At 42.9% G+C, this 21,499-nt stretch overlaps 1 long non-coding RNA gene across 2 annotated transcripts in view; it reads left to right on the top strand.

Annotated features, from left to right (window-relative positions):
- The first annotated feature begins 6,124 nt into the window (after nucleotides 1-6,124).
- Nucleotides 6,125-21,499, top strand: part of LOC139075752 (uncharacterized) — a 49,785-nt gene continuing 34,410 nt past the window's right edge. Inside the window, exons 1-2 of one of the 2 annotated variants that reach the window (XR_011526508.1) lie at nucleotides 6,125-7,292; nucleotides 18,213-18,415. This is a non-coding gene — a long non-coding RNA (uncharacterized lncRNA). The remainder of the gene's footprint in view (nucleotides 7,293-18,212; nucleotides 18,416-21,499) is intronic. The other variant, XR_011526507.1, reaches the window with a different exon arrangement.

Below are 21,499 nucleotides of genomic sequence, written 5' to 3'. Positions count from 1 at the left end.
ATGGAGGCTGAGGACGGTGCAGGCCCCCTCTCCTCCCAGTGCTGACCCTTTGGTTCCTGGAATGCCATGTTTGGCAGCACAGAGGTCCTGCTGAAGTTCTTGGCAAATAAATAACAGCATGTTCTTTAGGAAGCAAATAAGGTGGCTTTCCATTGTCCCGTGGTTTCCCGTGTGTGTGGGTGGGGTGGGAGGAGGTGAGGGTGGCAGGAGAGATGAGAGCTTGCAGAGGTGGGATGAACAACTGGAAGCCAGTTTCCTCTTTATCTGTCCTATAGTCCTATAAATTGCTGCTTTTGGAGGCCACGTGGTTTAGGGGAAGAGCATAATGTTGGAGTCAGAAGGGCAAGGTTTTGGGTCCTAGTTCTGTCACTAACCAGCTACGTAAGACTGGGAAATTCACAAACTTTTGGGGCCTCAGTCTGCGCATCTGTAAAGCTGGGATAATGCACTTCTCAGGGCTGTTGGGAGATCCAGTGAGGGAGTCCCTGTGTAAGTGCTGTGTGAAAGAAGACGCAAACATTAGCTGTTATAATTAGACATGTCCTGTATTAATAGCTCACTTGTTTCCTTTTTCTTTGCCCTTCTGTGCTGGGCTTCCCTGCCTCTTTTTTTGCCCTCTCTCCTTCTCCCTCTTCAGTTGCTGGGGCAGATCCTGAGTCTGCAAGGAAACAGCAGAGGGGAGTAGAGCTCCAGATTTCTGGCCGGGGCCTCTGCACGGCTCTCACTTGGAATGGTTTTTCTCATACCTTTCAGACTGGCTCAGTGCTGAAGCTGGGACCTTTCAAATCCCTGCTCAGAGCTCCTTCCCGCTCATACACGTTCCTGGGTGTTACTATTGTCTTCCCAGCTACAGCATATACTTGTTTAGGGCAAAGATTATGGTTTGTATTGCTTCGTACAAAGGTATGCACACAGCAGGCAGTCGATAATTGTTTACTCAGTGGTGCTCCTTGCTGGGGGATGGATGAGAAGAATGGGACAAGTGCCCCTATAGCCTGTGGATCAGTAGCCCCTGGAGGGTATGCTTGAGTGGTGGCCTAAAGGGTCATGGGCTCAGGCTCCTGGCCTCTCTTTTCCATCAACGAGTATAGGCTTGAGAGGTGGTCTTCAGGGTGGGGAGGTGGGTGAGCTCCTTGTTGTCCAGGTAGTCTGGGCTGAAAATTATTCCTGATTCCTAGCCTGAGGAGGAGAATTTGGGCAATCTTCATGGTCTACAGCTTGTTCGACGTCGCAGTTCCTCTGATTACTGAACAACATGGTGTCAGGGTCCTGGGGGACTTCGTTTCTTGTATGTGGCTCCGGAAAACCCGCCTCCTGGACTTCCATCCTATGGCTTAGAAGGGTGGAAATTTAGACAGTTGCTGAAGGGGGCCTTAGATATATTCATACAGCAGATAAAAGCTGTTTTGCTCAAAAAGAAGCCCATGTGGTTTAATCATTCATTTTTCCATTTGTTTCTTCTCAGTTGAGTATGCCCTCCGTAATGGACTCAGGGTGATACAGGACAGAGCATTTCAGAAACTGTCATTATCCCTTGGAAACTTACAGTCCATTGGAGAGACAGACACATCATAAATAATTACCAAACATGTATAACTATAATTGTGGTAAGTGCCATGAAGGGAACGTGGAAGGATAGTGACTGACGGGGAGACCTAACCTTGTTTGGAGGGTCAGGGAAGGCTTTTCCCTCCGAGCAATGTTTAAGAGATCCAAAATACAAACAGGGAAAGGGTGTTTCAGACAGCCCTGATGCTAGCTGATATGATGAGACTCTTAGATAATTAGAAAAACCCACTTCTTCTTTAAGACAGTTTAATTCTATGCATCCGTGAGGCCAATGAGGTGAATGGTGTCCCAGGAGTCATGCAACCTACAACTGATGTAGTGCAGGTGAGGTCCCCATTTCAGGAAGAGGAACAGTATGTGTGAAGGCCCCAAGGTGACAAGGAGCAGGTATAGCAGAGAACAACACTGTGCACTAGGGTGCAAGCAAGCTAGGGGAGAGGAGTGAGCAAGAATGAAGAGGCAGCCTGGGGTCAGGGCACGTAACCTATGATAGTCCATGCTAAGGCATTGAAGAACTTAGAGCAAAGAAGTGACTCAATCATTTTTATATTTTAAAAAGCTCACTCTGGTTGCTGGATGGAGAAGAGTCCAGAGGACTGAAGTGGGTATACAGAAGAGCACAGATTAGACAAGGTTTTAGGAGGTGGAATGGGTAGAATTTAGGAGTTAATGATATGTATGTGGGAGGCATGAAGGGGAAGTAGGAGTCCCTTTTTAAAGGCTGTGTTGAGGAGCAGGAGCTGGCTAAGGTGATTGAAAGGCGCGTCCAAGGAGGTAGCAGGTAAACCAGGAGAGGATGGTGTCCTGGAAGTTAAGGAAGGAGATTGTCTCTAGAAGGAGGAAGCAGTTTGTTGCTGTGTTGAAGGTTGCTGAGAGGTCACGTCGGGGGACAACTTGGACCTAACAACTCAGAGGTCATTGGAGGCTTGGCAAAGTCAGCCTTGGTGGAGACATGAGTGTGGAAGTCAGACTGGAACAGGCTGAGGGGTGGACAGGGGATGGAAGAGGAGACACTAAGTTCAGGTAACTTGCATGATGGAAGGAAGAAAGAGTGGGTAGTAGGTAAAGGGGAATGCAGGTCTGGGGGTTTTAGGGAGGGTAACATGAGAGAGAGCAGGATGGAAGGATCTAGTAGAGAGATAAAGGGCGAAGAAGGGGTAAAATGATAATGTAAGATTCCGTGGGAGGCAGAAAGCAATGGGAGCAAGTTACTCAAGGCAGAATTGGCCTTGAATAAGGGGAAGAGAGATCTCCTTGGAAGCAGGGGTGAAGGAGGAGAAGATGGAGTAGATTCAGGAGTGTCTGTCAATTTGGTGGTACGAAGCTGGGAGAGTTTCTTTAGTGTGGATTCTATTAACTATGTGGAGTAAGCGGTAAGGTTGTCTGCTGGGAGGCTGAAGGGGAAAGTGAGATTTATGTAATGGACCAGCAGCAGATGAAGATTAGGAAGAACTTCACCAAAAGAATGAAGGAATGAGTGGAGTCACCAACATCCGTGTAGCATTTCATAACTTATAAATCACCCCTGTATATTTCCTTTCATTTGATCCTTATTTCAACCACACTAGTTGGGTGATATTATCCTCCATCTTTCAGATGAGAATAAGGTTTAAATTGAGTTCAAATTATTCTGGGACCCACACCCTCTCAAAAGGACTCCAGGGAGCCAAGGCAGCACTCCACCCTAACCAGCTTAGTGTTTTTTGTCTTTGTAGGTCTCCACTGTTTCTGAATCCCCTTCCTACATTTGGAGAATATGTCATCATGTGATTCTTGGTGTGAGCAGAGCTGGCCTCTCAGCAGTGAAGTCTAGAAGGCCGGTTACCTGACCTCCGGGGCCCCTCTGGTGTCCAGTATGCAGGAGACTGCCCCATGCTCCAGCAATCACATGACCCTTCCTGAACTGTGAGGCTAGGAAACAGGGATAGTGGAGGATGCTTTGGGGGGGGGGGAGGTGGTAGCAGTGGCAGTGGCAGCAGCATTGGGTTTCCAGGGGCTGTGCCAGAGATGAAGTCACATGCAGCAGTGACGCAGACTGAGGGAAACTTTCCAAACTGTCTGCAGGGAGCTGGGGTTGTGCTTCGTCGGCCTTCTTTCTTTGGTGTCTGCCTGTTCTCGGAGCCTTTCTCCAGCCATTCTGAAGAGTTTGTGAGCTGCCCAGTATCCTCTCAGTCAAGTCCACTTCTGCTCTGTTCAACCAGAGTCATTTCTGCTGTTTGTGACCAACAACCCTGACTGGTACACTGGTTTAACCCAAAAGCTTAGTTCTGTCCGAGAAAAGAGCCTGCAGTTCACCTTGGTGTATTTAAGTTCTCAACATTCAAGTTATGTAGAAGACCCCAGATTAAGGAGTGGGCACTGACACTCATCCTGCTTGCTCAGGAAACTGTGCCTCATTCAGACTGTACCATCAGAGGAGAACAGGAATTCTTACAAACAGGAGGACACCTTACTCATGCATTAGGTGTTTTCACGTGACTTGGAGGAGTTTGAGGGTGGAATGACCCATGTGTCAGAAGCTTAGGAGCAAATCAGGAAGCAGTGTTGAACCATTGGGTTGACTTTGCCACCTGAGGGTCAGGGATAGTCTTCAGTTTTTCAGAGATGGCTTAAGTCTCAAAAGTCTGTGTGGTATTTATTTGCCATTGACACCAGGCTTGCCAAAAATCTCATTCTGACTGTTGGAAGGCTAGCTGGAGAGTGGTTGATTGGTGATGTCTGCCATGAGTGCAGGGATGGGGGCTTGTGCCGATCCCTGATTTAGATCCAGATCTTGGAGGCAGAAGCTCATGAAGGGCACATCAAGGTTAGCCCCAGCTTCATGTAGTTATATTTATGAGTTCCCCTTTGGCAGATGAAGTAGCCAAGACCTATATTATCACCATTGAAGCTCAAACCAAGATGGAATACAGGCCTTGTATTTTCCTTTACTTCCTAGCATGGAATCCTTACGTGGCATTAGGGGATCTGGCAAACTGTCCTCTACTCCCTCTGTTGTTCATCTACAAAGGGCATTTGTTTTTGAGAAATTCATAAAGCAACAATTATAGTTATTATTACACATCAGTGTTAGAAAACTGATAGCTCAAATGAAACAAAAGTAAGCAGAGAAATAGATCATTTGACTAATACAAAGAAAAGCTTGAGCTATTACAATTGTGTAGAACTCTACACCCAGCAATAGAAAATGCAACTCTTTTTGGACACACGAGAAACTCTTGTAAAAACTGATCATATACTAGGCTGCAAAGGAAGCCTCAATAAATTCCAAGGAATGATAATTATCTAGATTATATTGTCTGATCATAATGCTATAAAACCAAAAGTTAAAATAAAGTTACCAAGAAAAATTCCAAATGTCTGAAAACTAAATAATATTACTAAGAAACTCTTGGATTAAAAGGGAGATTTACTTGTTAAATTTCTAATAATCATGAGAAAAATTAGTAAAAATAAAAATAATACTGAAAAAAAATAAGAATACTCTGTATCCAGTTAAGTGGGGGCATAGCTAAAACAGTTGTCAGAGGAGAATCTTGCTTTAAATCTGTTTTTCAGGAAACAAAGATGATTAACATTGAATGAGTTAAGAATTCAACACAAGAAGTTGCAAAAGAGCAACAGAACAAATCAAAATAAACAAAAAGGAAAGAAATAAGAAATATGAGGGCAGGAATCAATGGAGAGCATACAAACAAATAAAAACAACAGAGAAGACTGATAACTAAAAGCTTCTTTTTCATTTTGGAAATATAAACAGCAGAAACCACCCTATTACTATTTAATAATTAATAAAGATATAAATTAACACAGACTAATCAGGGAAAAAGATTTAATAAGGAAAATACAGATCTTTTCAACAGAAAAAGCTATAGATACAGAGATACAAAAATGATAAGAGAACTAAGTTATGAATAACTTTATCCTACTAAATTTGGAAACCCTGTATGAAATGAAAACATCTGGAGAACATGATTAAATGCCTATATTGGTAAAAGAATAGAAAATTTGAATAAAGAAATAAGCACTAAAAATTAAAAGAGTAATCAAAGAGCTCCTCTCCGAAAAGGTACCTTGCCCTTACAGTTTTACAGTTCAATTCTAGCAATCTCAAAATAGAAAAACACTAAAATCTGTCTCCATCATTTTTAAGTTGAAGATAATCTTTATCCAACGTTTGATAAGGACAATACAAGAAAAGAAAATTACTAATCTCTTTGGCTTATGATCACAGATATAAAAGTCCTAAATAAAATATTGTAGTAGCTTGTTAAATGTTAATAGTTAAAAAAATTAATGTATTGTCATTTGGGAGGTTCATTCAGGAATCAAAGGATGACAACATAGTAATATAGTCACCACATTAAGAGACTAAAGGAGAAAAAAAAATCACATATTTATCTCAGTAGATTAAGAAAGCTCAATACCTATTTGTAATGAAAAACTTAAAGCACAAATTATACTTAATGGAGAAAAATGCATTCCCTTTAAGATCAGGAACAAGACAAGCATCGCCATGATCACTCACTAGTGTTAGCACAACACTGGGTTTCCTAGCCAACACTATAAACAAAGAAAAAGAAATAAGAGGTGTGAATTAGTGGGAAGGAATGAAACCGTCACTGTTTGCAGAGAATGTGATCATCTACACAGCAAAAGCAACAGATTCAACTAACTATGAGAAGTAAGCAAGCTGGCCAGATTCAAGATCAGTTCAGGAATAGCAATAGAATTTCTCCAGACCAGCAAAAACAGATTAGAAAATATATTTAAAAAGAATAATATTCATGGCATCAACCAAAACTATGAACTATTTAGAGATTAACAAAAAAATAGACAAGACCTCTACGGGAGAAATATTAAAATTCTTAAAGCCTTTAAAAGTAAGCCCTGAATAAATGGTTAGAGTAATTTCTATGTATTTGAGTGAGATGACAATATAAAATTACGTTTATTTTCTCAAATTAACTTATATAGTCAAGGCAATCCCAACAAAATTCTAGTAGGACTACTTGTTGGAGTTTGATAGATGTGTTTGGAGAGTTGTATGGGAAAAATAAAGGTTCACGAAGAACTCACAAGTTTGAAAAAGGAGAATGAGGAGAGAGAATTCACCCTATCAGATATAGACACGATACCAGTCTTGTTGTGGCAAAAAACAGACAACAGAGCAGTGTAACAGAGCAGAGCGCTCAGCTGCAGACCATGTGTATAAAGGAATTTAAGAAGTGATAAAGATGACCTACTTAAGATTGGATCCTGTGGCAGATTCTATTCCCAAAGATGATTGCGGCATTCTCTCTTTTCCCCCCAAGGGCTTTCTACAATGTGACTTTGACTGTTTTCCTACTGAGAGGTGGGGCATATGTTCCCTCCCCTTGATTCTGGGCAGGTTTTGACTACAATCGAAGTAACGCTAAGTGAATTCTGAAGCTTGGGTGTATGAAGTGGTACAGACTTTGCCTTTTGTTTTTGCCTTGGAACTCAGCCATCATAACGGGAGGAGGCCCAAACAGCCTGTGATGAGTGAGGTGCAAGTGGAAAGGAACTGTGGCCGCCAGCCCTCAGCCTTAGCCAAACTCCCAGCTGCCAGCCAGCAGGAACCTGCCAGCCATAAGTGAGCCATCTTGAAAGCGCATCCTTCAGCCCCAGTCAAGCCATCTCAGCTGGCGCTGTGTGGCACAAAGATGAACCATCCTTGTTCATCCCTACCTACAATGCAGGTATGTGAGCAAAATAAATGTTTGTTGTATGTTTTAAGCCACTACATTTTGGAGAGTTTTGTTATACAATGTTTTTTTAAGGAGCTCCCTAGCTCACATCATATACAGATATGGGCTCTACATGTTAAAGGTAAAACAGTAGAGTTTGTGGAACATTATGCAGGAGAATTTCTTTGTAACATAGGAGTGGGGAAGGATTTCTTAAGCAAAATCTCAATTACACAAATCATAATTAAAAAAATGGATGAATTTGATTCAACAGAAATTAAGTAATTCTGCCCAATAAGGAATTGATAAAGTTAACAGACAGATGATAGTTTGAGAGAGGATGTTTGTAAAGCATCAAACTGTAAGGGACTAAAAGGAGCTGTTGGAACTCAACAAGAAAAAGACAGGACCCTCTATGAAAAAGTGGGCAAAAGGATAGAAATGGGCAGTTCACAAGGAGACTCATATGACCAAAATGCATTTGAAGAAGATGTTCAAACTCATTAGCGATTAGAGAAATAAAATTAACAAGATATTACGTGATACCCATCAGACTGGCAGAACTTGGAAAGCTGAGTGTATAGTGTCCTGGGGCTGCTGTAGCAAGGTACTAAAACCTAGGTGGGATAAATAACAGAAATTTATTGTCTCATGGTTCCGGAAGCTAGAAGTTCAAAATCAAGGTTTGGGCAGGATTGGTTCCTTTTGAGGGCTGTGAGGGAAAATCTGTCCCATCCTCTCTCCTTGCTTCTGGTGGTTTGCTGGCAATCTTTGGCATTACTTGGTTTATAGATGCATCATTTCAATCTCTGCCTTCACCTTCACATGGCGTTCTCCCTGTGTCTTTCTCTTTACATTGTCTTTCCTCTGGGTATGTCTGTCTCTGGGTCCAAATTTCCCCTTTTTATAAGGACACCAGTCATATTAGATTAGGGCCCACCCTAATGACCTTACCTGCAAAGATTCTATTTCCAATTACCGTCACATTCTGAGCTATTGGGGGTTGGGACTTCAACATATCTTTTTTGGGGACATATTTCAATTGTAACAGTGAGTGTTGCTCAGTGTTGTTGGGGATGTTAGCCTGAGAAACCCTCAGCATGGCTGGTGGGAGAGGGGACTTGCGCAGCTTCTCTTGAGAGCGCCCTGGCAGTACTTACACTCACACCACGGGACTCAGCTTTCCGGCTCCTGGGCATATGGGCCTGGAATTTTCCAGGTAGGTTTTTTTTTTTTTTAAAGATTGGCACCTGAGCTAACAACTGTTGCCAATCTTACTTTTTTTTTTTCTGCTTTTTTTCCTCCCCAAATTCCTCCAGTACATAGTTGTATATTTTTTCAGTTGTGGGTCCTTCTAGTTGTGGCATGCAGGACGCTGCCTCAATATGGCCTGATGAGTGGTGCCATGTGCTCGCCCAGGATCCCAACCAGCGAAATCTAGGCTGTCAAAGTGGAGAACACGAACTTAACTGCTCGGCCACGGGGCTGGCCCCTCCAGGTAGATTTGTAAGGAACTTGTATGAGGATGTTCACTGCAGCCCTGTTTGTGGGAGTGGGGAGTTGGAAACATTCTAGTTGGCCATCCTTAGGGGGCTGGATATGTAAAATATAATGGCTACAGATTATGGAATAGTATGTAGCGTTTAGGAGAAATGGACTAGATGCATGTTGGCAATATGGATAGGTCTTAAAAACATCATGCTGGGTGAAAAAAGGAAGAGCTAGGATGATATCTAAAATATGACAGCATACTATTTCTATATATTCAAATATATGCACACAAGACAATAGTCAGAGAATACATACATATAAACACAATAAAATGATTGTCTATTGCAAGGAGGGAAATTGGACTGGGAAAGAGTGAGGGAAGAGGGTTTGTGTGTGGACACAAAGCAATAATGTTTTGTGAACTGAGCAATCTGATCAACTCAACTCTCAGTCCTGAAACACACAAGCAACTCCCCACTACATGCTCCACGTGCACTAACTTAATGCTTGCCTTGGGAGATGTTTTGTCGTCATGTTACTGAACTTATTCTGTTTGAAAATACTTTCCTCTATGGGGAGTCTTAGAATCTTTGGGTTGGAAGACATCTTCTCTTCAGTAGCACCTCCTTGCTCCTTTCTCCATACTGCTCCTTGAGGCGGGTACAAGAGAAGCCAGAGGTGCTTCCTGCCATCAGGCCACATCATCTACATGGGGAGAAAGGCAGCTCAAGAAACAATTAGATAAGGACATAAGACAGTATGTAATTAAGTGTTAAATTGCATGGGGCAAGCCTGCAGCCAGCAAAGGCAGAGGCGCTGGGGGAACAGGATGTCTGTTCAAGATAAAAATAGATAGATGGAATTTTATTGACTTCAGAAGAATTTGTTTAAGTGGAGCCACTGCAGCAGGATTTCCCTGGCCCCTGAGTTTGCTGCCTGTTGCCAGGAGCTGTGGATTTCCAACTATGCTGCCAGGAGGATCAGAGGTCGCCCCGACCTGCCTATGGCAAAGGAGGCCGGCAGGAGGGTGTGCTGTGGATTTGCCACCCAGCTTCCACCAGATCGGTTACACACAGGGCTCTAGATGAAGATTTTGCCTGAGGACAAATTTCTGCGTTAAAAAGTTTGGAAACTAGAGGCCTACAGGATAAAGTCCCGGTGCTTTAGCAGGCATGCTGGGGCCTCCCTCCCTGATGTGGCTCTCACTGACCTCGGGGGCCTCTTCTGATCCCAGTAACCACAGCTTGCTGAATACCTCCTTGCTCTCTTATGCCTTTGTCTGCCGAGTGAATTCCTCGCATCTTTCAAAGTGTAATTCAAGCGTCTTCTCTTTGGACCCTTTCCTCTCCTCATCAGGCACCTAACCAGAGCAGATCTCTTCCTCCTTTGTCAATTCACCATGCACTGTGCTGTGACTGTCTTGCCACTGGGCTATGAACATCCCAAGAGTGAAGCACGCACTTCTCCATCTTTGTAGCTTCAGCATTCAGAATGGCACCTGGCACATAAAGAGCGATAAGTCAACTTTTGCTGAGGGAATGTGTGGTTGATACACGTGTGTCTCTTTCAGAGTTCACGTATTTGGTTACCTAAAAAATGTGGTATTTAAAACGGGCTCTCTCTCTTGGTCTAGCATGGGGCCAGCCAACTATGCATGTAGCCTGTTTTACCCCACAAGCTAAGAACGATTTTTACATTTTTAAAGACTTAAAAAGAAGATGATGACTAAGAAGACGATGTGACAAAGACTGCGGTCTGCAAAGCCTAAAATGTTTACTATCTGACCCTTTACAGAAAAAATTTGCCAACCCCTGGGAGTCTGGCAGAGAACACTATGAAAAAGGTCATGGGATTCTGTAGGCTGTGAGGAGCCCATTAGAACTGGTTAACACTGACCAGCTGACACTTAGCTAAGAGAATAGAACTTATTATGTGCCAAGTATTGTTCTAAGACTTTACATATGTTAACTCATTTAATTCTCCTCCAAACCTTGTGAGGTTGGTACCATTATCAGCCCCATTTTACAGATGAGGAGACTGAGGCACAGAAAGTTTGACTTGGCTAAGATCCCGTGGTGGCTTTTCTCCAGATGGGCCTAAGAATTGGCAGAGTATGATGGTTAGGAACAACAGGGTTCTTGTGCCATCCTGCCTGGTTGGACTCCTGGCTCCACAACTTAAATGAGTGTCTGGGTGTCAAGTGCTCAGCTTAGTTGCTGGTACAGCATGGGAACTAGGTAAGTGTTCCTATGATTATTACTGTGATGCTGCAGAAGTCACCTTGACAAATACCTTTGTGTTGCTGTAATGGAATCAAGAATATCATTCACTAGAATTGGAGGAAAGCAGTCAGATTGGGAGAAGGCCTACGCTCCCAGGGTGCTGTGCCTGTGGGGGGCAGTCATGCAGAATGAGTGTGGTATACAAGCAAAGGTGGTATAGATTGAATGGGGAGAGCAGTAGGGTAAGTAGAATCTGTGGGTGTGTGTGTGCACGTGCACATGTGCAGATGTTTGAGGGGGGAAATGGGGAGAGGGAGAATGTGGGAGAGAGAAAGGCTGTGTGCGCATTGTCAATCTTTAACATAACTGTAAAACTTTGGGGACAGAATGAGGTGTCTAAGGAGGGCTGATTGAGAAGATTGCTGGGGGAAGCACCTGCATAAAATTTTATAAGAAAATCCCAAGACTGACATTGTCTTTCAAAGCTTCTGGAATCATCTTTGTGATTTTTTTTGAATGTCTCTTTATGTTGGGACTGGGTTACATAGTGGCCAGCATTTATGTGGGTTACGTTATGCGTTGACTGAGCACGGTGACTAGTATTGGCCTCTCTACCTATGATCCTATAAGGGCATATTTAGCCCAGAACATTGGCAGGAATGCCTGAAAACCGTTCTAGAAACAGACTGGCTGAGAACAAACTACGATTTACCTCTAGAACTGCTGTCCGATGTCAAAGGTGCTGAGAGCATTTTTAAATCTCAGGCATCCAGTGGTAGAACCAGCTTCCAAGAGCCAGTTGTGTGTAGATAGTCCCGTCTCTGCCCTTCAGCAACCTCACAGTGCTAACTTGAAATTGGCCGTGATGGAGGTATTTACATCATGGAAATCAGCAAATGCTACAAATCGCAGTTTTTTCCCTCCTCACTTTGAGCTGGTTGTTGAATATCTACCAACACACCACTGTAGGCATCAGACACCTCTCTTCTCAGTTCTAAAATTTCTTTTATTACGCAAGAGTGTAAGGATCAGGGTAACAAGGGCAGAAACATGAGGAGAGTAACCTTATTGCAGTGGTGAAATTTTATTTTTAATCGATAGGCTGAATAGCAGTTCTTGGTTTTGAGGGGCTTTTTCAATGTTTCAATGCTAATTGATCTAATTCTGACATCAAACATTCTAGGGAAACACAATGGATGTAAAACGATTGAGCTTCTGTGTTTAAATGGTGTGTGTGTGTGAATGTTTGTGTGGCACGAGAGACTTCTGGGTGGGAGGGAGCTGGTGTGTGGCAAGGGTAGTTATTTTAGAAAGGAATATATTTTAGCCAATTATTTCTCTCTGTTTCACTCAGGTTTATTTTCTGTTTTTTGGAAGGGAGCTTTGTTGTGCGTTGGCTGCTTTCCAATAGGATATTACTGGGAGAGAGGTGCATTTTTTAAAGTATATTTAAGGCTAGTCCTACCCTGGGAGAGGAAAGATTGCTGAGTTGTTGTCCATGCAAGGTTGAACATTTTGTCGAGACTTTGGTTTTTCGACAATAGCTGATCTTTCAATAAAGAGATTATCCTGTGAAAATGAAATAACTCTGGAAGAAGAGTCACAGTTTCACAGTTATGTTGTGGAAGTTTGTTATTATCAGTGGTTAGCTCTAATTAACACAAGAATGTGATTCCGATGACATTGAAGCCGGGTGTAAAGGCCTTTGTTCCGTGCCTCTTACTGTTTGTGGAAGAACCAACTCTCGTGGAAAATGTAGACTTTGTAGCCATTGGAATATAATTATGAGTGTTTTGTTTGTTTTTACAGAACAGATGTAAGACAAAGAACATAGTATGAGATACTGGAATGCAATTTCGAAACATATGTTTCCAAAATTATGGAAACGCTCTGGATGATAAATAAATCCTTTCAGCCTCAGAGGGTGCAGGCTTGTAAGGCTGAGGAAGAGCGGGGTGTTGGACGAGGAGGAACGTGGTTTAAGTAACAGGCTGAATAGTAAGCACATCAAAGCCATTAAAGCATAAACCCCCAGATTTAAAAACGTGAGAGGCAAAAGATTATGTAGCGTGGTCTGGCGGCTTTGCAGAGCGCGTTTCAAATGAGGGATAGAACAAAAGAATGTGTGATTGAAGCTCTTGAAGAGATTTATTTCAGGAGAGAGGCAAACATTTTGCTCTGATACCAATTAACCAGGAAAAAGCACCACGTCATAAATGCCAATATTAAAAATGTAAATCCTACACCCGAGAGTGTACTGAAGACAGGTCACAGCGCTTTGAAGACGGAAAGCATAAAGAGATAACAGGAAGAGAGCTTTGCAACCTCCCAGCCTACCTGCTTCCTTCTGTGTCCTGTCTGCTGGCAAAATTTCCAGTGGGGAAGGGGGCTCTTGTTTGGGGTAGTTTGGCTACTTGACCTGTTATAATGTGGGATTTTGATTCTGTCCAAGAGAATTTATCACGGGAACTCCAGAAGATCCTCTTTATCATGCTGTTTCATCTGTAATAGCCTGGAGATGCTCCAGAGTTTTTTTTGTGTTATTTTGGATAGCATAGTTCACATAATGGATGTATAAAGGTATTTACAAAATGCAGAGTGAAAGCCGTCAAGTGCTGTGTATAACACTTTTATGCCTTTTAAAGCATATTCACATCCATTAACTTAGTTGTTCCTCACCATAATTCTGTGCAAAAGGAAAGGCATATAGAGTCTTCATCTTTAGAGCTTGAAATGGGTTTAGGATGATTCAGTCCAGCCCTTTCACAGTGGAAAAGAGGCCCAGGGAGGTTGAGAGATATTTGTACTCATTAGCCTACTAGGAAGACCGAGCAAGAAGAGATCTGAGCTTTTCTGCCACCAACAGCATTGTGTATTGAATCTTGGGTTTCTCTCATTGATAATAAGGCACTCCAGTCTTCTGGGAAAGGAAATACACTAAAAAGTCAAATAAAAAGTGTTGTCTGGAATAGAGATGTCTGTTGTTAGAAAAATATTTAACTCATCATTACTGAGCTAAGATAATAAATCTCTTTACCTTTTCTATTTTGGTGCATTGAAACATTATCTTTTATGACCATAGGTGTTTCTTCATTATTTAAAGCATACTTGTTATTGCAGGGAAGACAAGCTCGTGTTTGATTTATAATGGAACGATTGTGCTTTGAGTTAAATGAAAGTTCAAAGGAAAATGAATTCTAAATAAGAATAATTGAAGAGATTCAAGGTTCATTTGAGTTTATATTCATCAAGGCAATTGTCTCCAGAAATCCTCTTATTTAAAGCAACAGGACAGATTGTAACTTACAAACTTTGTCTTTATGATATCACTTTATTCTATATATCATAATCAGAAATAAACCTCAGCCGTAATTTATACAAAACGGATTGTTACAGAGTTATAAATGTCATTAAGTGGTAGACTTATGCCTCTGTGTCATGCAAGTTGAACCCTGGATTTAAAAAAATTACCCATAATGCAAATATTCTATAAAAATATTCTCAATCCTTTCTCCTCTGGAGCAGTTTCATAGTAAAAGTTCAGTTTCATTTTACACCTGTACTCTGCTCTGGGAAGTGCAACCTTTATTTCTCCTTCATGTTTTTAAAGTCACCTTCTTAATTCTGGTGGAACATAACTCAAACAACTGGAAATGTTAGGAATGGATTTACAGTCCCTCTGGCTACTCTCTATCTGGGATGGAGAGGAGAGTGAAGCTGGAGATAACTTTTCCTGCCATCAAGGGACTCCTCGGGAGAAGAGGCGATGAATTGTAATGTGCCAACCAGTTTTGATTGCTCAGGGACTCGTGATGGAGTTTGTGGATTCTTCAAATCTCTGGTTTCCTCTTTTGGCTAATTTCACTGCTCAGTGGCACCTCTGGTGGTCAGGGACAACCGTCCACTGATGGAGGGGGTCCCCAAAGTGATGGTGGCAAAGGAACAACCCCTTTTTGAGCACCTACTCTGTGTCAGACATGGGGAAGAATTCTCACAAATGTACTGTTTCATTTAATCCTCATACTAAACCTGTGAGGAAGGTACTATCATCCCATTTTGTAGATGATAAAGACTCAGTGTAATTCATGCATTTCTCAAGTCTTTATTGTATGTTCCATTTTCTAGTCCCTGGGATAAGGCAGTGACTGAAAGAGATGTGGTCTCTACCCTCTCTGAGCTTAGAATGCAGTAGGGAAAAAAGAAATTAGACAAATCATCCCACATATAAATTATAAAACTACAAATGGTGATATGTGTTATCAATAAAAATTATAAAGATTATGAGATTCATAAACAGGGGAGCAGATCTAGTTTGTAGGGTTAGAGAGGGTGTCCCTGAGGTTGTAACCTTTGAGCTGACAGCTAAAGGGTGGAGTTGCAGCTGTCAAAAGTTGCAAAGTTAGCCAGTGGCAGAGCTGGGATTCAAACTCAGATCTGCCTGACGCCAGATTCTATCCACGTCCCACTACTACAGGCAGTTGAAACTCGGCACTGAAATCAGCCCTTTGACTCTGAGCCACCAGCTCCTGCCTCGGTGCACCCTGTGTCTGTGGGAGTTGGTGAAGGTGGATTGGAGGCTGCAGTGGGCTTCTGCTTCTCAGCAAATTATACCAGCAACACGAAGCAGCCCTCACTCTCTTGTGCATTCTTTCCATTTTCTTCATGGTTCTGTCTAGATTGGACTTGGGACTGGTGATAGGGACGACCCTCTGGCATGACTCCTGATGGGGGAGAGGCCAAGTTCTAAGATATGGGAGGGGCTTGATTAATGACCAGCCCAAGCCAGAGTTCAGAAACATTGCCTGGGGCCCCTCCAACTCCCCCTGGGGCGCCTGCCTCCTAGTCTAACTCCCATTGCTCAACCCTACCTCCCCTTATCTAAAGCCATCTTGGGGATTGGCTACCTGCCTGAAAATCTCCTGGACCTGCGAGGGGCTGCAGCAGGGAGTCCTGTTAGCAGCTGTGGGAGGGTGGTTGGCGTCTGACCAGAAAATTCCTCACTCATGTTTCCACCCACTTCGTGTCTGCAGGGTGAGCTGCCCTGTTGGACACGGTGGCCACCCCAGAGCTGCACCTTCCAGCCGGGCACAGGGGTGGGAGCAGCTGAGGATGGAAGTGAGAAGTCTGGGAAATGGAACATTTTCCTGAGTCCTCTGCTGATTTCTTCCCTCTGCAGGGGTAGTGATTTATCAAAGAAATTGAGGCAATGGATAGCTCTTCAAAGGCACTCTTCCAAAAAGAGAAGAAAATAAAATAACAACGACAAAACAAAAAATCCTAGGAAAAAAATCTTTCTCCTTAAGCCTAAATTTCTACTATGGGTGATTTATTCTTTTGGGTTAAGCAGCGTTGCCTTCTCGCTTCAGTGCTTTTGTTAAAATGCATACAGACTGGGAAGAAGGAAGGTTTTTAGTCCTGGCCACCTTAATGTGAATGAGTTTATCATTCTGTTTTTCTGTGCCTGGTGAAAGGGCAGCTGGAGGCTGTGGCTATCTTGGGGAATACCTTACCAGAGAGGGGGGCAGCCACTTTCACTGGTCCCAGCTCCCTAGTCTCCCTTTTGCAAAAAGCCATAATATGTTATGATCACTAGGGGGCGGAAGTAGGCCAGCCATTGGCCCCTAGTACTTGTTACCAATTCTGAAAAACAGAGTTGGCAAATATGCATTATTAGTGCTCTTTTTCTTAGGAATCCGAGATGGTGTGAAAGCGTGAGGGAGGCCACTGTAGTGCAATGAAGCAACTATCTGGAAAATAAAAGCCCTGTATTGGTAAAGCAGACACCCAACAGATTCCATCAAAGAACTTTGATATCGTTCTCCAACTGTTTTTATTATGAAAATATACTGAAAATTTCTCAAGGCTAAAATTCAAATGAGAACATTTGAAGCCAAACTGGTTTGTCAAATGCATATTTTCACAAAAGGGTAAAAACTTACATAGAGATCTATTTTTCTGATTATAGAGAACAAACTCTCTTGAGGAATGGTGAAAAAAATCCCCTTCACAGTCAAACATATATTGTACTGTTACGGATGGCTCTGTTCTTACCGAATAAATCTTGCTTAGCAACTCACCTCCAGACTAAATAATAAATCATGGCTGCAAGCTCCAGGCATTTGGCTCTGTCTGGGCAGTGAAACTTTGCGATGGTCTTGATAGCATTTTGTAAAATCCTAATTGCTTAGGGAAAGTGATTCTAGGTGTCTTAAAATGTTCAGAATTAAAGAGTAGCTATTCCTTTGAGGAAAATTATTCTAATGCCATGTGTGTGTCTTATCCTTTAGATGAATTCTGGATTATAGTCTACATACCCTCGTTATTCCTATCAAGAATGTGCAAGAATTTGGAAGCACAGCCTCATGTATCGTACTCAGGTTTTGTAGGAAACTTTGTGACAATTAGGGTAAAGATGCTTAGTTATCTGTGCACACTATACACAGGCCTATCTAATATGTATATAGCCTGAACTCTGTCCCCCTAAAATTCATATGTTGAAATCCCAACCCCAGTACCTCAGAATGTGACTATATTTGGAGTTAGCATCTTTAAAGAGGTAAAGAGGTCATTAGGGTGGGCCCTAACCCAGTAGGACTGGTGTCCTTCTAAGAAGAGGAGGTGTGGTCACAGACACACAAAGGGAAGGTCATGTGACGACAGATGGAGAAGACAGCCAAGCCAGAGAGAGAGGTTTCAGAAGAAACCAACCCTGCTGACACCTTGGTCTCAGACTTTCAGCTTCCAGAACTGTGAGGAAATAAATTTCTGTCTTTTAAGCCACCCAGACTGTGGCACTTTGTTATGGCAGCCCTAGCAAACGAATATTTTATATCTATATTATATATAGATTAAATTTTTTCCAAAAGTCAATGGATTAAAATGGTATCTCTACATGTTTAAATCAGAGCTCATCATTTGGATTTAACAGTTTTGATATCAGTAATTTTGAAGTAGAATTGTTTAAAATGAAATAAAATCTTTACAGAGACTCACGTTATTGAGCTGATCACCCCTCTGTAAGTGGTGGACGAACTCAGTCAACTGTGTTTGTGCCTGGATTCAATATAGCCACTTGGCTGTTTCAATTTCTCGTCCTTGGGAAGGAGGAGGTACATTTAGATATTACTCTCTTCTATCTTTCCCCCAAACTGTCATAGGACATTTAACCTCAAGTCCTGTAGAGTAAGTGAAGTCTCTTTCTTTGTCTTATTTGATCCAGCAAAACTACAGTGCGTTGTTCCCAGGTTCACCTCTGGGATGAGATCTGGACGAGAATAATCATGCCTGCCCCTTCACCTCTGGCCGCACTCTGAGAAGTGCCAAGAAGGTCATATCAAAGACCCAGAGGGGAGAGATGGAGCTAAGTGGTTCCAAACATTTAGAGCACGGAATTGAGCTACTTTTTCAAAATGGAGAATGCAGGTGAGAGTTTTTAATCTCATTTTGTTCAGTTGGTTTATTTACCTCTGTCACCAGGTTTGTTGAAGGCTCCTTAGATGAGAATTTGGACCAGCAGTCAGGAGGCTGGGACCTCTCTCTGCTTCCCTCCAGCGCTAATGTTCTCTATAGTAACTAAGTTTTTGAGGTCAGTAGGCAAATGCTGGGCCTAAGATAACCCTTGGCAATACTGACAAGTTCAACCTTCCTGCCCTGGCTCAGTGGCCCAGTGTCTCCTTTCCAAGGCTGCTTTTGCATCCATGAGACCCTCTCACTTCACTCTTAGGTGCCATGGGCCAGTTCTCTGGTGTTATCTTCTTTTCCATCTCTCCCTCTAGGAAAACTCGTTGTCTAGAGAGTATTGGATACAAGTCACTGGCAACTTAGTGCCAACTTAATAGGTTACCTTACTCCAGGGCAAGGGTGTTTAAAATCATATTCCTTATCTTATCTATAGGACTTTCTCCTTCTGAGAGCAGTTTCAAACATCTAGGAGCAGTGGGGAGGCACCTTTGAGGGGAAAGAGCTTCTTATGCATCTGTCAGGCAAGCAGTTCCCTCCTTTGCTGGAGGAGAAGCCCAGGTGCGAATAAAAGAGCCATATTTGTAGCTGTTCATAATGAACAAACGTTTGTGCCAGGATTAGGAGCCTGGGGCTGGTTGACCTCTTTCATCTTCATCCTCTTATCATGGGGTGCATTTTTGGATGTGTATTTGCTCACTCTGGGCAACTCAGTGTTGTACACCAGTTATTTGAGCCATGAAGCAGCCTGAGCCCCATGGGCAGCAGGACAGGACAGGGCATGACCAGCCTCTGAAACACGCCTGCTTGTTGCTTCTGTCTGATGCAGTTTGGGAAACAGAGCATGGTACACAGGAGGAGATCAATAAAATATTTTTTTGCACGGATGAATAATGAGTGGATGAGTCCTAGGTGCTTACAGAGGAGAACTCACTTTGGGTTTTTCCCTGTGTTTTCCTGCTGTTCATTCTAGTTAGGTGTGAGCCTGGTGCCTTAGCACTGTACACTACTGTGTGGCTTTGCCACATCCTACACCTGCTCTCCCGTGTAGTATGTTCTACTATGTAGTACATGCCACATATAGACTTACATACTGCATGTTATATCCATTACAAGACAGATACACAAAATTAAAATATTTAAAAGACTGAGAAAAAACTAAGTATAAACAGAAGTTTGAATATATCTTCCTTCACCCCAATGGCTGTAAATGTGCACTCTGTGAGGGAGGGGGTTGGGCCCCACTTTGGAGACCACATGCTTGGTGCAATAGTTTCATGTCTGACATTGACCAGAATCTATGTTACATCCACTAAATGAAGTAAAGCCAGAACTCAATTAAATAAATAGTCACTGAGGGCCTGTCTCATGGTGGGTAGTCTGCTAAATGCTAAGGGGATAGTGACTCTATGTCTTAGATTATTCCAGGCAGAACTAATTTAAAATACTCGCTCTCACTTTCCCACTCATAATGGCTGGTGTAATGCCCAGCCATTTCTTTTACTACAGAAAATATTGTGACAAGAATTGTGGAAGAAACACAAGATTTAGAAGAAGGGTCTTCTTCTTCAGGTCTTATTTTGGGTTGTGTTGCTAGGCGTGGCCACGGTTAGAAAACACAAGGCCACCAGGGAGGGGAATACAGGACCTTCAGACATCTTAGTAATGTCTGTTTCTGAACCTAAGAGGAAAATGCACAGAATTCCTTTTGTTATTCTTGTTTAATCAATGCATGTATGCTATAAGTACACTTCTGGAAGATGAGCTATTTTATTAAAAGCAAAAAGAAATTTAAAAAGGCATTAAAAAACATAGGACGTTCTGAGATTGAGTACAAAGAGAATGAAGCAGGAAGTACGTTACACAGACCAATGGCGCTGGAGCAGCCTGGGGAAGCTTTGCCAATGAGGTCGTCTACTGCTGGACCTGGAAGTACAGTGCAATGTGGGCAGGTGGAGAGGCGCTGCACGGATGCTCCAGGCAAGTTGAACAGCTAGAGCTAAGCATGGCGCTGGGGCTGAGCCTGGAAGTATGAACATCGGCCTGGAAGTCAGTGGGAGGCTGGCTGATGGGCATTCATGTTGGGTTACAGTGGGGGTCCAGTGGAGAGATGGGGTAAAACTGATTGAAGCATGTTTTGAAAGCCAGACAGAAGAGTTTCGAAATTATGTTGAGAGCACTGAAGAATCATTGATCAAAGCAAATTAACTTTTGGGAGGGATAATTTGAAGCTGTGGAGAAACGACACCTGTTGATGGTATCTACCTGAAATCTTCCAACTCCATCCATTTCTGGGTTTATAATGCAGCCATAGTCTCCTTATTGGCCTCCCTCCCACTCGCGCATCTTAACCCTAGCTGGTCCATTTCCTACACTTTTGGCTGAGAGATCTTTTAAAAATGCCATCTGACCATATGTCTTTCCAGCTCAAATATTTTTTAATGGTTCCCACTGTCTTTTCCATAAAGTCCTAATGCCACAACTGGATGTACAGAGGCCCCTGCGCCTTTCCCCTTGTCTTCCTCTCCAGCCCTTCCTCCCACTTCCTACTCAAGCCAAACTGAAGTTCTTGTGCTTCTCTGAGTCCTCCAGCCCCTCACAGCTATACCTGGGCCGTGAGGCCCCCCACCCACCCCCAACTTCCGCTTGCCCTGCCTGACTTCTACTCATTCTTCAAGACTTGGCTCAGCTGTCAGTGTCCTCTAAGACTTTACTACTCACAGCGTGGTCTGTACACCAGCAGCATCCTCAGCATCTCCTGGGAGCTTGTTAGAAGTGCAAAATCTCAGGCCCCACCTCAGACCCACTGAGTCAGAAATCTGCATTTAACAAGAACTCCGGGAGATTTGTGTGTACAGTGAAGCCGAAGAAGTGCTGCTCTCGGCAGTCTGGTCTGTCCCTGCACCACCCCCGAGGCTGTGATGGTCAGGCCCCCATGCACTCCTGGAAACCTTCACAGTGAAGGGTGGTTATCTTCTGTCTACTTCTCTGTGTTTCCTTACCAGGCTTTGAACTCTCTGAGGGCTGGGACCACGTCTTATTCATCTT

Source organism: Equus przewalskii, chromosome 14 (assembly GCF_037783145.1).
Source record: "Equus przewalskii isolate Varuska chromosome 14, EquPr2, whole genome shotgun sequence".
Classification (NCBI taxonomy): domain Eukaryota; kingdom Metazoa; phylum Chordata; class Mammalia; order Perissodactyla; family Equidae; genus Equus; species Equus przewalskii.
Note: the sequence above shows the minus strand (reverse complement) of the source record. Positions and strands in the feature narration are given on the sequence as shown.